The 16,809-nt window shown below is 46.2% G+C and overlaps 1 long non-coding RNA gene across 1 annotated transcript; it reads left to right on the top strand.

Annotated features, from left to right (window-relative positions):
* Positions 1 to 10,685: 10,685 nt before the first annotated feature.
* On the top strand, positions 10,686 to 11,739 carry LOC120719339. The gene is made up of 2 exons (XR_005692657.1): positions 10,686 to 11,287; positions 11,454 to 11,739. It is a non-coding gene; the product is annotated as an uncharacterized LOC120719339 (long non-coding RNA).
* The last annotated feature ends 5,070 nt before the right edge of the window (positions 11,740 to 16,809 follow it).

Here is a 16,809-nt window from a genome sequence, read left to right as displayed (position 1 = left end):
TGATTTGAAATTGAATCCTTTGGAATATGGCTGTGGTCCTCGAATGCTCTTGCAATGGCTGCCATGAAGTACGACCTTTGACTTTAACCTCTGTCTGGATTGTCAATAAAGCCTGGAATGTCTCCTGCCACTGTTTCTGCTTCCAGCTTTTTCTTTGGACATCTCTGACTAGTTTCCTGGTTTGTAAGGGTGTAAGGTTTCTCAAAGGGCCGGTGGTGGAAGGGTGACTTTATCCTACTGTTTCAAAGCTAAGATCCATTTGTAGATGATCAAAAAGCTAGTTTGTTAGTTGCAAATAATTTTTGAGAGCAAATTTGGAATCCATTTGTAAACCATCCCTCCTTTGACAAATGGTATTTCCCAGGTTTCAATTTAGCATAATGAGGAAAACAAATGTTCAGGATGATATGGTTTATCACTCATGCCTCTCCTGTTATGTACGCTGAATGGCCAACAAGGTCATGTGATGCTATAACTGCCTTTTCAGCTGTTGCAACTGCTTGCAGTTAGAGGAAGGCCTGCTGGTCTTTGTCATTCCTCAATGCTGCAACAAAACATGCATCCACCCTATTCATCCACTGTCTGCTTGAATGGTAATCCTACAGTTGGCACACTCTGTAGTCAGTCAACGCTTTGTTTGTGTCATCAGTCCACTATCGTTTGTCAGTGTGCAGTCACTCCCCTCCCATGTATCACTGCTGATAGTGCAGCCTCTCGCACAGCATACCCAGGTGTCCACTGGCAGCAAAATGACATTATACCTAGAAAATTTCTTTGTGACTTTGGAATGGATTGGATTGCTGCAATTCTTTTTTTGATCACATGTCCCAGGTAGGGGACTTTGTCTGAAACCTATAGTAATTTGGAGAGGCTCACCTTGTGACTGTCCTCTGGTATTTCAACAGCGTTTTTCTTTCCAACTCACAGGCCTGCTTAGAGGGAGAACACATCATTAAATCATTGACATGTGCAACACTGTTGATGAAAAGCAATAAAGGTTTGTTTTTTTTCCAGCGCACTGTTAAACATGATCTTGATCATCACTGGTGTTACGAACACTGTGAAAAAACTGTTTTGTTCATAGACCCAGTTGAATGCTAACAACGTGGGGAGGGGTGGCCATCAGAGGAAGAGGATCAGAGAAGTCCTGGATTTTACCTGGAACACTGATTCAGGTATGTAGATGACACCTGGGTGAAAATCGGATGTTTCACAATTAAGTGATCACACAAACTCAGTGGAGAAACACATCAAGTACATCACATGAGGGGGGATATGAACAACGAATTTTAGATTTATTCATTCACAAAACACCAAGAAAAAGTAGCTTCTCTCTAAATATTTAACCACAAAATGCATTCACAAATTCACAGACATTCCTTCCTAACTTTTAGTTTTAGTTGGTCTTTTTTCTTGTCCCTGCTGTATGTCACTAGATGTCTGTGGAGAACAGATTAGATTATCTGCTTAGATTGTACTCTAATTAGCTGTGGATTTAAAGATTACAGAGTGAACAGCTCTTGATCAACAAACACTTTATCAGAGGATTATCAAGAAGCAATCAAACAAGGGCACATGTCTCAGGGAAGAGAGCCAAACTGAACCAAATACAAAATGATAATGAGACAACTTCTGTGTGTATGTGTGTATATTCATGTGTGTGTGTGTGTGTGTGTGTGTGTGTGTGTATATATATATATATATATATATACATATATATATACATATATATACATATATACGGAGACGGAGCAATACTGGAAGAGCATATGGGAGAAGGACGCCACCCATAACGGCAATGCTCAGTGGCTAGTGGATCTGAGGGCAGACCACAGCGACCTCCCTGAACAGGGTCCAGTAACCATCACAGTGGCAGATATCCAAGAAAGGGTCTCCAGTATGAAGAGTTGGACAGCACCAGGGCTCGACATGGTTCACGCCTACTGGCTGAAGAAGCTGACTGCACTCCACGAGCGTCTGGCAGCACAAATGAACCAGCTGCTAGTTAATGAGAGACACCCGGAATGGCTAACCGAAGGTCGAACGGTCCTGATCCCCAAGGACCCCAAGAAGGGACCGGTCCCATCCAACTAACGACCAATAACCTGCCTCAGTACTACATGGAAGCTCCTGTCAGGCATCATATCGGCTAAGATGAACAGGCACATGGGTCAATACATGAGTGGGGCACAGAAAGGGATTGGCAAGAATACCAGAGGCCAATCATGAAGAGGCCGCTAGAAAGGCTGCAACCACCAAGTACCTGCAGAGGGTCAGGCAAGTCCTGAGGAGTCAGCTGAATGGTAAGAACAAGATCCGGGCCATCAACACGTACACCCTGCCCGTGATCAGGTACCCTGCTGGGGTAATAGGCTGGCCAAAGGAGGAGATAGAAGCCACTGACATAAAGACAAGAAAGCTCCTTACCATGCATGGAGGGTTTCACTCCAAGTCCAGCACCCTGAGGCTGTACGCTAAGCGGAAGGAAGGGGGCCGGGGACTGGTGAGTGTCAGCACCACAGTCCAGGATGAGACAACGAACATCCAAGAATACATTGGGAAGATGGCCCCAACTGACCGAGTGCTCAGTGAATACCTCAGGCAGCAGAAACCCAAGAAAGAGGAGGGAGACGAGGAACCATCATGGAAGGACAGGCCCCTGCACGGTATGTACCACCGGCAGATAGAGGAGGTGGCTGATATCCAGAAATCCTACCAGTGGCTGGACAAAGCTGGACTGAAAGACAGCACAGAGGCACTAATCATGGCAGCACAAGAACAAGCTCTGAGTACAAGATCCATAGAGGCTGGGGTCTATCACACCAGGCAAGACCCCAGGTGCAGGCTGTGTAAAGATGCCCCAGAGACAATCCAGCACATAACAGCAGGGTGCAAGATGCTAGCAGGCAAGGCATACAGGGAGAGCAGAATTATTAGGCAAATGAGTATTTTGTCCACATCATCCTCTTCATGCATGTTGTCCTACTCCAAGCTGTATAGGCTCGAAAGCCTACTACCAATTAAGCATATTAGGTGATGTGCATCTCTGTAATGAGAAGGGGTGTGGTCTAATGACATCAACACCCTATATCAGGTGCGCATAATTATTAGGCAACATCCTTTCCTTTGGCAAAATGGGTCAAAAGAAGGACTTGACAGGCTCAGAAAAGTCAAAAATAGTGAGATATCTTGCAGAGGGATGCAGCAGTCTCAAAATTGCAAAGCTTCTGAAGCGTGATCATCGAACAATCAAGCGTTTCATTCAAAGTAGTCAACAGGGTCGCAAGAAGCGTGTGGAAAAACCAAGGCGCAAAATAACTGCCCATGAACTGAGAAAAGTCAAGCGTGCAGCTGCCAAGATGCCACTTGCCACCAGTTTGGCCATATTTCAGAGCTGCAACATCACTGGAGTGCCCAAAAGCACAAGGTGTGCAATACTCAGAGACATGGCCAAGGTAAGAAAGGCTGAAAGACGACCACCACTGAACAAGACACACAAGCTGAAATGTCAAGACTGGGCCAAGAAATATCTCAAGACTGGTTTTTCTAAGGTTTTATGGACTGATGAAATGAGAGTGAGTCTTGATGGGCCAGATGGATGGGCCCGTGGCTGGATTGGTAAAGGCAGAGAGCTCCAGTCCGACTCAGACGCCAGCAAGGTGGAGGTGGAGTACTGGTTTGGGCTGGTATCATCAAAGATGAGCTTGTGGGGCCTTTTCGGGTTGAGGATGGAGTCAAGCTCAACTCCCAGTCCTACTGCCAGTTTCTGGAAGACACCTTCTTCAAGCAGTGGTACAGGAAGAAGTCTGCATCCTTCAAGAAAAACATGATTTTCATGCAGGACAATGCTCCATCACACGCGTCCAAGTACTCCACAGCGTGGCTGGCAAGAAAGGGTATAAAAGAAGAAAAACTAATGACATGGCCACCTTGTTCACCTGATCTGAACCCCATTGAGAACCTGTGGTCCATCATCAAATGTGAGATTTACAAGGAGGGAAAACAGTACACCTCTCTGAACAGTGTCTGGGAGGCTGTGGTTGCTGCTGCACGCAATGTTGATGGTGAACAGATCAAAACACTGACAGGATCCATGGATGGCAGGCTTTTGAGTGTCCTTGCAAAGAAAGGTGGCTATATTGGTCGCTGATTTGTTTTTGTTTTGTTTTTGAATGTCAGAAATGTATATTTGTGAATGTGGAGATGTTATATTGGTTTCACTGGTAAAAATAAATAATTGAAATGGGTATATATTTGTTTTTTGTTAAGTTGCCTAATAATTATGCACAGTAATAGTCACCTGCACACACAGATATCCCCCTAAAATAGCTAAAACTAAAAACAAACTAAAAACTACTTCCAAAAACATTCAGCTTTGATATTAATGAGTTTTTTGGGTTCATTGAGAACATGGTTGTTGTTCAATAATAAAATTATTCCTCAAAAATACAACTTGCCTAATAATTCTGCACTCCCTGTGCATGGAACGCCATAACCAAGTGGCCGGCATAGTGTACAGGAACATCTGTGCCGAGTATAACCTGGAAGTCCCAAGGTCAAAATGGGAGACGCCCCCAAGGGTGGTGGAGAATGACCGAGCTAAGATCCTGTCGGACTTCCAGATACAGACGGACAAAATGGTGGTGGCTAACCAACCGGACATAGTGGTGGTAGACAAACAGAAGAAGACGGCCGTAGTGATCTATGTAGCAGTTCCGAATGACATCAATATCAGGAAGAAGGAACACGAGAAGCTGGAGAAATACCAAGGGCTCAGAGAAGAGCTCGAGAGGATGTGGAGGGTGAAGGTAACAGTGGTTCCCGTGGTAATCGGAGCACTAGGTGCGGTGACTCCCAAACTAGGCGAGTGGCTCCAGCAGATCCCGGGAACAAATTCAAATTCAAATTCAAATTCAAATTTTATTTGTCACGTACACAGTCATACACAGTACGATATGTAGTGAAATGCTTGGACAACTGCTCGTGACCTAAAGAAAACAAAAAAAAGGAAAGGCTATGAATAAGATAGGAAATAAATATGAAAAATTAAAAAGGGTAAATTTAACTAGGAAGGAATAAAATATAAATTAAGGTTAAAAATGAAATAACTGTATAACACAAATTAGAATGAAGGGTAAATTTAACTGGGAAGAATAAGATAAAATATATAAATTAAAGTTGAAAATAAAATAACTGTACAACAAAATACACAATATAGAACTATATAAGAATGTATGAAGAAATCTAAATATAAATAATATATACACAATAACAGCAGCTGTACAAGTATTAACCGGAAATGAAGAATATAGTGACCAGTGTTGTGCAAAAACAAAGTCCAGAAAGTCCAGTGTGTGTAAGAACTGTATGTGTGGGTCAGTACTGTGTGGTGGTGTGATTGAGAGACCGTATCGCCTGCGGGAAGAAGCTCCTCCTCAGTCTCTCTGTGTTGGTCTTCAGGGAGCGGAATCGCTTTCCTGACCTCAACAGAGAGAACAGTCCGTTGTTGGGATGGCTGAGGTCCTTCACGATCTTCCTGGCCTTGGTCCAGCACCGCCTGCTGTAGATTGAGTGCAGGTCAGGGAGCTCGGAGCGGATGGTGCGCTCAGCTGACCGCACAACCCTCTGTAGAGCTCGTCTGTCCTGCATGGTGCTGTTCGCGAACCAGGTTAAGATGTTTCCCGCCAGGATGCTCTCTATGGTGCACGAGTAAAAGTTCCTGAGCACCTTGGAGGGCAGTTGGAAGTCTCTCAAGCGTCTGAGGTGGTAGAGACGCTGTCGGGCCTTTTTCACCACGGTGTTGATGTGACAGGACCATGACAGGTCCTGCGTGATGTGAACTCCGAGGTATTTGAAGCTGTCCACTCTCTCCACTGGGCACTCGTTGATGACGGGGGTCTGGTAGTTCCTCTCCTGCTTTGTGCTGAAGTCCACTATCAGCTCCTTTGTCTTACTGACGTTTAGAAGGAGGTTGTTCCTCTGGCACCAGTTCTCCAGATTCCTAATCTCCTTCAGGTAGGCCGTCTCGTTGTTATCAGAGATCAGGCCCACCACGACGGTGTCGTCAGCAAACTTGATGATGGTGGTGGAGCTGGTAGTGGCCACACAGTCATATGTGTACAAAGAGTACAGCAGGGGGCTCAGAACACACCCCTGGAGATCTCTGTCCAGAAGAGCGCAGTCCTGGGAACAGCTAAGATACTGCGCAGGACCCTCAAGCTCCCAGGCCTCTGGTAGAGGACCCGAGCTTGAAGGATAAACGGCCCGCAGGGGCGTGCTGGGTGTTATATATATATATATATATATATATATATATATATATATATATGTGTATGTATGTATATGTATGTATGTGGATGTGTGTATATATATATATATATTTTTTTTTCTCGTTTGGCTCTCAGCGAAGGCGGTCGCACTTTTCTTCTCTCCTCTCCCTTATATTCCCTGCTTAGCTTCTTATGCCCTTGTCTTGTCTCGTGCTTTTTTCACTTCCCTGGAACAGTCTCTCACAGTCTGTGTCTAAAAACCTAAAAGAGAATTATGGATTTGATCAACTGGTCTCTGAATGCTATTGACACCCTTTTCTCAACGAGAAGTCTGGGCTCGGGAGAGCCCGAGTGCCCTGGAGGGACTTTCCCTGCCGGATACACGATGGACGGGTGGCAGACATGGAGGATCGTGTGCCTGGCGGGACTGTCGATCGAGGACGCTGAAGATATCTACCTATTCGGAACCATCATAACAGGGTTCTTGCTGATCGGAGAATTAAGAAAGCGGAACCGGCTGTTCAAACCCCCCCAAGGCTGGGGATTGGAACGATGGGACGAGGCGCGGCTTCTCAGAAAGGGCTCATTGAGAGCAGCATGGTTAAGAGCTTGGAGACGCTCACAGCTGCAGTGAAGGCTCAGAATAACACCTCTGAGCGTATGTTGGATTACATAAGGGAAGAATCCACTCGGAACAACACCTGTGGGCGGAAGCTGGATTACATCGCAGATCAGTTGGCTGTGGTCGTGAGGTCTCAGAATCTGCTCTGTGAGCAAAGGACTGAAAAGACCACGGAATTGAAGGTAAATAACATCATGGAGAAACTCGCAGGGGATGAGTCTGCCTACAGGAGGGAGGTTGAACGTCTGGTGTCCTGGTGCAGCCACAACAACCTGGTGCTGAATGCCCAGAAGACAGTGGAGATTATTGTGGACTTCAGGAAGCACACAGCCCCACTCCCCCCCATCATCCTGACTGACACCCCCATCACCTCTGTGGACTCATTCCGCTTCCTGGGTACCACCATCACCCAGGACCTGAAATGGGAGCCCACCATCACCTCCGTCATCAAGAAAGCCCAGCAGAGGATGTACTTCCTGAGGCAGCTGAAGAAATTCAACCTGCCAACACGGACGATGATGCAGTTCTACACCGCAATCATCGAGTCCATCCTCACCTCCTCCATCACCGTGTGGTACGCTGGAGCCACTATCAGGGACAAACAGAGACTGCAGCGTGTTGTGCGCTCTGCTGAGAAGGTGATTGGCTGTAGACTCCCATCTTTGCAGGACCTGTACACCTCCAGGACACTGGGGCGTGCAGCTCGGATCTCAGCTGACCCTTCTCACCCTGGACACAGTCTGTTTGACCTGCTACCCTCAGGCAGGAGGCTCCGGTCCATTCGCACCAGAACCTCTCGCCATAAGAACAGTTTCTTCCCCTCTGCTGTTGGACACATGAACAATAACCATATGACTGTCCCCGCCACTAACACATGACCCTACGCTGTGTCACTGCATCATTCCATGTTTGGCACTGATCACCACCTGCACTCATGTATATATCTTTCTACGTAGCACTCTTAATTCTTATTCTCATGTATATATCTCATGTATATCTCATGCACATATCTTTCTACGTAGCACTTTAATTCTTATTCCTACTTTTATTTTTTTCATGTCTATTTAAGTGCTATTTATGACACTATGTTTGCACTGAAGCACCGCAGCAATTTCCTAATGTTGGAAACCTGCTCAACATTTGGCAATAAACCCCTTTCTGATTCTGATTCTGATTCTGATTCTATCCAACGGGAGATTGAGAGACCAGTGTCGGTGTCGGAGTGTTAAAAACAGCTTGAAATTCTCATGAGTTGTTTGTAAAAGAAAAATCACCATTATAATGCGGCTACCCCTTTACCCCTTTGGCGCCAGCTGTGGGCTCAAGGCCGGAGCCGAACAAAAACTCTGGAATGGTAGCGTTGTGCAGGGCGGCTGCTGTGTTGGATTACTCCTCACCCCCCACCCAATCCTGTGGCTTGTCATGTCTTTCACAATGTTGTGCTGTGGACATTATGTGCTTTTTGTGCAGAGGAGTTTTTTTGTTTCCTGTTCTCATGCTGTCCTACCATGGAAGCACAGCATGAGTAGAGGTCTCTTTTTTTCCTCTTGTACTTTCCCACTGTAGTGTACATTTCAGTGTTTTTCTGTAACGCTACCGATCTCCGACTTGTATCCCCATGTAATGTCTGTGTTGTGTGTGTAAGGTCGGGGGGTCCCATTTCAATGCAGGGCAACCTGCATGTGGCGAATAAAGCTTTGATTGATTGATTGATTGATTGATTGATTGATTGATTGATATGTATGTATGTATGTATGTATGTATGTATATATATATATATATATATATATATATATATATATATATATATATCCTGGGGGCGTCTGTATCCAGTAAGGGTCCTAAGGCTAGACTCCCTATGCTAAGCGAGCCTACCGCAGAGAACCCTCACTCGTCACAGTGAGGTCTGAATGGTGCGTAATCCAGTGAAACGTGGGCAATAAGCTAGGGGAACACAGCCTGCAACTCGGTGTAAGGCATGGCTATTCAACTAAAAGGTTGGTTGGGCCAGGTTTTCAAAACAAGGAATTTATCTGGGCCAGATATTTTTTTTACCAGCCTATCGTGATAAATTTAAAACCAACACAAATGTACTGAAAAACAAGTAATGTTTATTCATTTTGTCCCTTTTAAATCTGGTGACATCTCACAAATGCACATCAAAAACCTCATCCTTCTCCACTACTACTTCCTCACATGAAATAAAAAAAAAAAAAACATTTTGAAAGTTCCCTTTCAATATATATGTAACCCAGACACATCTTAAAGTGCATTTAACACAATTAAAATAGAACAGTCAATCCTATCAAAGCTATCAGTGCACAAACCCTTAGCAGTAACACATAAGAATACAACATTTACTGCTGCACACTGAGGTAATACAGTTTTGTTTTATATCAACCCCTGTAATTAGGCATGGCTTGTTAGACATTCCACATTATGTTGATATGTGGGCTATAGTTACCCTGACATTATTAATGGGAGAAGTGACATTTTTTTTTGCGGCAACTGTTGGCTCATAAGATGTCAGTGCAATCCGAAGGCAATGGTGAAGCGTGTTGTCAGTCAGTGAACAACGAAAGCTGCTTTTTATTGAGTTCATGTGTGAAAAGCTTGATTCACATGTGTACGTTGACCCAAACATACTGAGGATGACGACTGCTACTTTCTTAACGTTAGGGAACTGGTGTGTATTGACATCAGTCCAAAACTTTGCAGGTCCGTTAGTGCGAAGATCCTGTGCCATGGCTAAGGATGACTGCATGCCAACAAGTTCCAGTATGAACTTCCCCTTGTCAGTGGAAGGGACCACTTCCTTTGCTCTAATGGACAAGTCGTCTTCTGTTGAAACACTAAATGGGTCTCTGGCAAAACTCATCACCTCTGTGGGTAAAGCAAGTCCATCTAGTCGACCAGAAAAGTTCTCTTTCAAGCTCGCAATGAAATCAGTCATCACATCTGTGACTTGTGTTGGTGATGAGATGCATTTGCGGAGTGTTGGAAAATGCAGCAACCGGCCTGTGCTCAAGTCAGTTTCGAAAAGGTTCAACTTGACTTGGAATACACGCATCTGTTACACAAGTTCATTGACAGTTTTGCCTCTGCCTTGTAGTCTCACATTGAGGTCATTCATGTGTTTGAATATGTCAGTCAGAAAGCAGACACTGGCCATGAAGCTGTTGTCCATTATGCGATTCAAGTATGTTTCTGCTTTTTTTTGCCTGCTGTTGCAGAGGAAAGCTGTGATCTCCTCTTTGAGATCACAGAAACGCTCCAGTGCCCTGCCTTTGGATAGCCACCTGACATCATTGTGCAATAGAAGGTCATGGTGCTCAGCAGACATTTCTGAGAGCAGCATGCGGAATAAGCGGTGCTGGAGGCTTGATGTTAAGCGAATTAAATTAATTGTAGCCATCACGGTGTCCATTGTCGCTTTGAGCTCCGCGCTTAGTTTTGCACACAACACAGTCTGATGAACAATGCAGTGTAAGGTTCTCATCTGAGGTGCAACAGCCAACCACCGCGCTGCCAAACCTCTCACTTTTCCTGCCATGGATGGAGCCCCATCGGTAACTAGCAAACAGACACGCTTCATATCCAGACCATTATCCTTGAAAAAAGCTGAAATCTTCTCAAACATTATTTCGGCAGTTGTGTGTCCCTCTAGTGGCAGTAAGCCGAGCAGTTCCTCTCTGAAGCATTTGCCATAAAAAAAAACGGACATATATGCACAACTGTGCATTAACAGTTCTGTCTGTGGACTCATCTACTGCTATAGACATTACATCAGTTTTCTTCAGGTTGTGGCAGGATGAATGTTATCCCTCGGTCCAACCCACTTTCAGCCTGGCCCATTAGGGGGCGCTGGTATAAATAGTGGCCATTTGAGTGTCTCTGCATCGCTTGCCTGTGATCTCCGTTTTGGTCACCTGACTTCCTCTTGGTGTGGTAGAGATCATTTGTGGGTTACTCCTCTGAAGTCTCCATCGTAGCTATAGAAGCCTCCTGAGCTATTCTGCTTACGTTCTATGACACGGCTTACTTGGTACGTAATCAACTTTTGTTACGCTCTCTGCCTTCTATTGTTCTTTTATAGTAATTATTTATTATGTTTCGCAGGAAGTGTGGGCCTTAGTTTTGCGCCAAGCTACGCGAACTGAAGTGCTGCTGTTTTGCCTTGCTGTGCTTTTATCGTCTGTTCCCGTTGTGAGATTTCTTTCCCCGCTGCTGTCAGCTTTTACAGTGGACGTCGGCGTGGACAACGGCCATATGCATGCCGGTTACCGGAGTCAGCTGGCGTGCATATTGATTGACTGTTAACTTGTCGTCGTGTGACGGCAAGTTGGAGCAGTACGGCGATTCCGTTTGCTCCAGATTTTAGAGTTTTATCCAGATTGTATGTTGTTTTATTGCTTTTGATTTGTAGTTTTTGTTACACCACTGGTGGGAGGCCCTTTTTCTAGCTGTAGATCACCAGTGTGGTCCTGCAGTTGGGTTATCCCCCGGTGCTACACATTAGTTTGTTGTAATATATTAAAATTTTCTTTGTTTCTTTTATTCAGATGCGGAGTGCCGACGTGGAGGAGACTAGGGTGCCTTGGTGGTGGGATCCCTTGAGTGTACACACCCGCCTTGTTTAGTTTATGTTTATGAGTGTGTGATAGTGTGCTGCACTTGTGTTTTGGGTGTGTTTTCTTTCTTTAGTTTGTGTGTGGCATCCCTGCCCCTCCACTGGTAAGCCTCAGCTCTGAATACCTTTTTAAGCATATTTGTACTTGAATATTTATGATTGTGCTCTTATTCGGTGTTTTAAATAATTATCAATAAATTGTCAATTTGTTTATTGTTGAACCTCGTCTCTGGATTGAGTATAGCGAACCTAAGTGCCTTTCTGGTGATTTAGTGTTATTTCCAGTATTCTCTGGGTGAAATTCCCAGGGTGGCGTTGTCCTTTTTAAAACTGCAAAGAGTATTTACTTTATTTCTACCTCGTCTCGCCACAAGGTCATCTAACAGCATTTCAAACACGTCCGAAGCCAGAACTTCAATCCTACGAATATTTGAACTGTCTGACGGGCACGTTTTCAATAGCAGATGTCACATTCACTTTAATTTTTTCGTCGTTTATCACCTCATCCACCACGGCCAGCATGCACTCTTTCACGGTTTCAGAATCTGTAAAAGGTCTTTTCTTCTTCGCCAAGATCCAGCAAACACAAAGGGAAGCTGCTGCAGCTCTCTCTTGAGCTGTACATGACCTCACCATGGTAGTACAACTCCGGTTGTAAGATGCAATTAAACTCCGTACTTTTGCAGCTCTCTCCTGAGATCCCTCTGGAAAGTTTTTGCAGAAAGTCTGGTGTTTGTCATTGTGGTGTCTTTGTAAATTGTTTGAAAACCGACGGTTTTCATTGTCAATTTTACGCATGTGTTTTGTGAAAGACATGCTGTTGTCACATCAAACATTATGACGATAGCTTGATATGTTTACAATACGGTGCATTGTGGGTGGAATGTTGCATTCATAGTCCACACTATGCTGTAGGAATTTCTAATATTTTTTTTCTTTTCGTTTTCTCTGCGTTTCTGCTAGGACCACGGGCAGGGCCACTCGGAAGTTGCTTCTGGGCCGCATGTGGCCCGCGGGCCGCCATTTGAAGAGGCTTGGTGTAAGGTGTGCAGTGTACATTCATTTTAATCCATATTTACTAACCTGTGTTACAGGCGTCTCAGGAGGGGAAAGCGGTGCTCTACCTGCACTGTGTATAGTGCTGGCGGAGTGCTGCTGACGTCGACTGAGAAAATTGTCAGGCGGTGGAAGGAATACTTCGAGGACCTCCTTAATCCCACTGACACGTCTTCCGAGGAGGAAGCAGAGTCTGGGGATGAGGGGAATGACCCGCCAATTTCCAGGGGCGAGGTCACTGAGGCAGTTAAACAACTCCTTGGTGGCAGAGCCCCTGGTGTTGATGAGGTCCGCCCCGAGTTCCTGAAGGCTCTGGACGTTGTAGGGCTGTCCTGGTTGACACGCCTCTGCAATGTTGCGTGGAGATCAGGGGCAGTACCTGTGGACTGGCAGACCGGGAGTGGTGGTCCCCATCTTTAAGAAGGGGGACCGGAGGGTGTGTTCCAACTACAGGGGGATCACACTCCTCAGCTTCCCTGGGAAAGTCTATGCCAGGGTGCTGGAAAGGAGAGTTCGTCCGCTAGTCGAACCTCGGATACAGGAGGAACAATGCGGTTGTCGTCCTGGTCGCGGAACACTGGACCAGCTCTTTATCCTCTCGAGGATACTTGAGGGTGCATGGGAGTTTGCCCAACCAGTCTACATGTGTTTTGTGGACTTGGAGAAGGCATTCGACCGTGTCCCTCGGGGTGTCCTGTGGGAGGTGTTGCGGGAGTATGGGGTGTCTGGCCCATTGCTACGGGCCATTCGATCCCTATACAACCGTTGCAAGAGCTTGGTTCGCATTGCCGGCAATAAGTCGGACTCGTTCCCGGTGGGTGATGGGCTCCACCAGGGCTACCCTTTGTCTCCGGTTCTGTTCATAATTTTTATGGACAGGATTTCTAGGCGCAGCCAAGTGGCGGAGGGCTTTCGCTTTGGTGGCCTCAGAATCTCATCTCTGATTTTTGCGGATGATGTGGTTCTGTTGGCTTCATCGGGTGAGGGCCTCCAGCTCACACTGGAATGGTTCACAGCCGAGTGTGAAGCAGCGGGAATGAGGATCAGCACCTCCAAATCTGAGGCCATGGTTCTCAGCCGGAAAAGGGTGGAGTGCCCACTCTGGGTCGGGGATGAGTTCCTGCCCCAAGTGGAGGAGTTCAAGTATCTCGGGGTCTTGTTCGCGAGTGATGGGAGAAGGGAGCCGGAGATCGACAGACGGATTGGGGCTGCAGCTGCAGTAATGCAGACGCTGCACCGGTCCGTCGTGGTGAAGAGGGAGCTGAGTGTAAAAGCGAAGCTCTCAATTTACCGGTCGATCTACATCCCTACCCTCACCTATGGCCACGAGCTGTGGGTAGTGACCGAAAGAACGAGATCGCGGATACAAGCGGCAGAAATGAGCTTCCTCCGAAGGGTGGCTGGCCTCTCCCTTAGAGATAGGGTGAGAAGTTCGGCCATCCGGGAGCGGCTCAGAGTAGAGCAGCTGCTGCTCCACATCGAAAGGAGCCAGCTGAGGTGGTTCGGGCATCTGACAAGGATGCCCCCTGGGCGCCTCCTGGGTGAGGTGTTCCAGGCATGTCCCACCGGGAGGAGGCCCCGGGGCAGACCCAGGACACGCTGGAGAGATTATATCTCTCGGCTGGCCTGGGAACGCCTTGGTATTCCCCCGGATAAGCTGGAGGAGGTGGCTGGGGAGAGGGAGGTCTGGGCCTCTTTGCTTAGGCTGCTGCCCCCGCGACCCGGCCTCGGATAAAGCGGATGAAGATGGATGGATGGATGGATGTTACAGAATAGAAAAGGCACACACGTTGAGCTGGTGTTAGCTTTATTTTTCCACTGTGCCCCAAAACACTACTCTATACCATCAGTGCGTATGCGCCCTCTAGTGTCCGGAAGTAGAATGGTATTTTAATAGTTGAATTAGCTCTCCAGCCTGTAGAGCCAGCTTCCTGTAAGAGTTAAGAGTTAAAAGGGTTGTAGCTTGCTTACCTGTTAGTTGGAGGGGTGAGTGTGTTTTTTCAGGTTCGGTTGGCCCTGTTATACCGGAGTATGGCAGCATGTGCCATAATTGTGTGGAGTGTGAAATTTCCATCCCATTGGAGGACTAGGGATGGGTACCAGTATCCGGTGCCATTATGGCACTGGTTCTGACATAAACGGTAGTAACCAGACCAAAAAGCAGCGCACATTTCGGTGCTTTATTTCGGTGCATTTTTTTCCCCGAGATGTCACACACTTTGGATTCCAGCCAATCATTTTACCTTTGCGAGCGTAGTAGGCGGGCCCAGGTACGTATGTTCTTTTAGAGCAGAGCTACAAATTAAAAATGCCCAAGGCGAAGCGGTCAAAAGTCTGGCTGTACTTCACAGCAAAAGATGCAAACTCAGCAGCCTGCAACAAGTGCTTTAAGATGATACTGTGCAAAGAAGGTGTCAATGGAAAATTGTACTTAGTAGTCAGTATAAGCTTTTAATGATATAAGTTTGCATATGATAAGAATACTGCATGATGACCTTTTGATGACTTAGACTATTGTCCACTGCAAGACTTATAAGAAAAAGCAGACGCAATCTCAGTTGCAAAGTGTGTATGCAACCATTTCATTCCAACATATGGAATTCCTACTCTGATAAGATCAGATAATGGAACCCATTTTGTAAATGACGTGATCAGCAAAGTATCTGAAGCACTAGGTTTCAGTTTAAAACACCATTGTGCCTACCATCCACAGAGTGCAGGATTAGTGGAAAGAACAAATGGCACTATAAAACAAAGGCTCAGGAAAACAATGGAAGAAACTGGCAGACCATGGCCAGAATGTGTAGGCCTAGTCAAAATGTGGATGAGAATAACACAAGGAAATAATAAACTGTCCCCATTTGAAATTATACATGGGCGACCTTTTCCACTGCCAGTTATTAGTGAGCCACTAGATAAATCAATCCGTGAAACCACTCTGGTAGATTGGATGACTCAATTGTTGACAAGCAGAGAAGTTGTTTTGAACAATAAACTGTCGCAAGACTCTTCTTCTATTTCTTGCAGGTTGAAGCCAGGTGATTGGATCCGTGTCCGAGTACTCCAAAAAAAAATTGGAGCTCGCCATGGTGGGAGGGTCCAGACCAAGTGCTTCTGACCACTCCAACTGCCTGTAAAATAGCGGAAAGACCTTCCTGGATACACCAAAGCCACTGCAAGAAAGTTGAGGTCCCAGAGGATTCCACTTCCTTCACAGAAATCAACTAGTAGGGGAAAGTTTCACCCTCACTTGGTTGCTTCAGTGGTGAGGGGGAAGTGCTGATTGAGCATTGCTCGCACTTCCACCTCCAGCCATTGGCCAACTCTAGAGTAACCAAGCAGTAGGGTGTGACGGACCTGTACACAGCCATGGGAAGGTGGACCCTCTTGGTTACCTTGACTACGATGCTCACCCTTACAGGACCCCAGCTGATGCCAACAACAGCTGAACCACGAGGCAGACAGAAAAGATAGACGCATGACAACTCCCGTCTAAGAGACATGACACAAGACCACATCCACCCTTGGATGAATAATGCCTGATACCGCTATATCCACGACAGGACCAGGGCGGAATCGGAAAATACAGACTGTTATGTCTGTTCTCATATGCCCAGCACGGCGACACACCCCACACTATATGGCAAATACATGAACAACACTCAAGCCAAGTGTGCTGCTAGCTTCGCTGGCATTGGATTCCAACACAGCCAAATCACCATCGACCCGACAAACCTATCTACCTTTTACACTCTTCACGTCAACCTTCAAGGAGGGTTACAACACAAGAAAATCACCATTGAAGACTTTGTACTTGATAAATGAGCATGTGATCAACTTTTCTGGATCAACTTCAATGTGACAAACCGGAATACATCCATCCATTTCCCAGTGTTCTTGGACCAAACTCCAGGGAAAAACCACTCTATGTGCTATAAACAAAACAAAGGTAACAGGCCGCTTGGAAACACCACCAACTGCAACCGGACCGCTGGAGGAGGAGAAGGTGCCCCTGTGAACACGACTGGACCGTCTAATGGCACGTACTGGGTGCAAGGAATGGCCTGGCTATGTGGACAACGGGCATATTTCATACTGCCCCCAGGCTGGACAGGAACATGTGCTCCTATATTCCTGTCAGACCACACTTTCAGGATGACCGCAGTAAACACCACTTCTACAGCACGCCGGAAAAGAAGATCAACGCTCCCCAAAATTCAGCCACATGACCC

The sequence above is a fragment of the Simochromis diagramma genome, unplaced genomic scaffold (genome assembly GCF_900408965.1).
Source record: "Simochromis diagramma unplaced genomic scaffold, fSimDia1.1 OVJJ01000313.1, whole genome shotgun sequence".
NCBI lineage: Eukaryota > Metazoa > Chordata > Actinopteri > Cichliformes > Cichlidae > Simochromis > Simochromis diagramma.
Note: the sequence above shows the minus strand (reverse complement) of the source record. Positions and strands in the feature narration are given on the sequence as shown.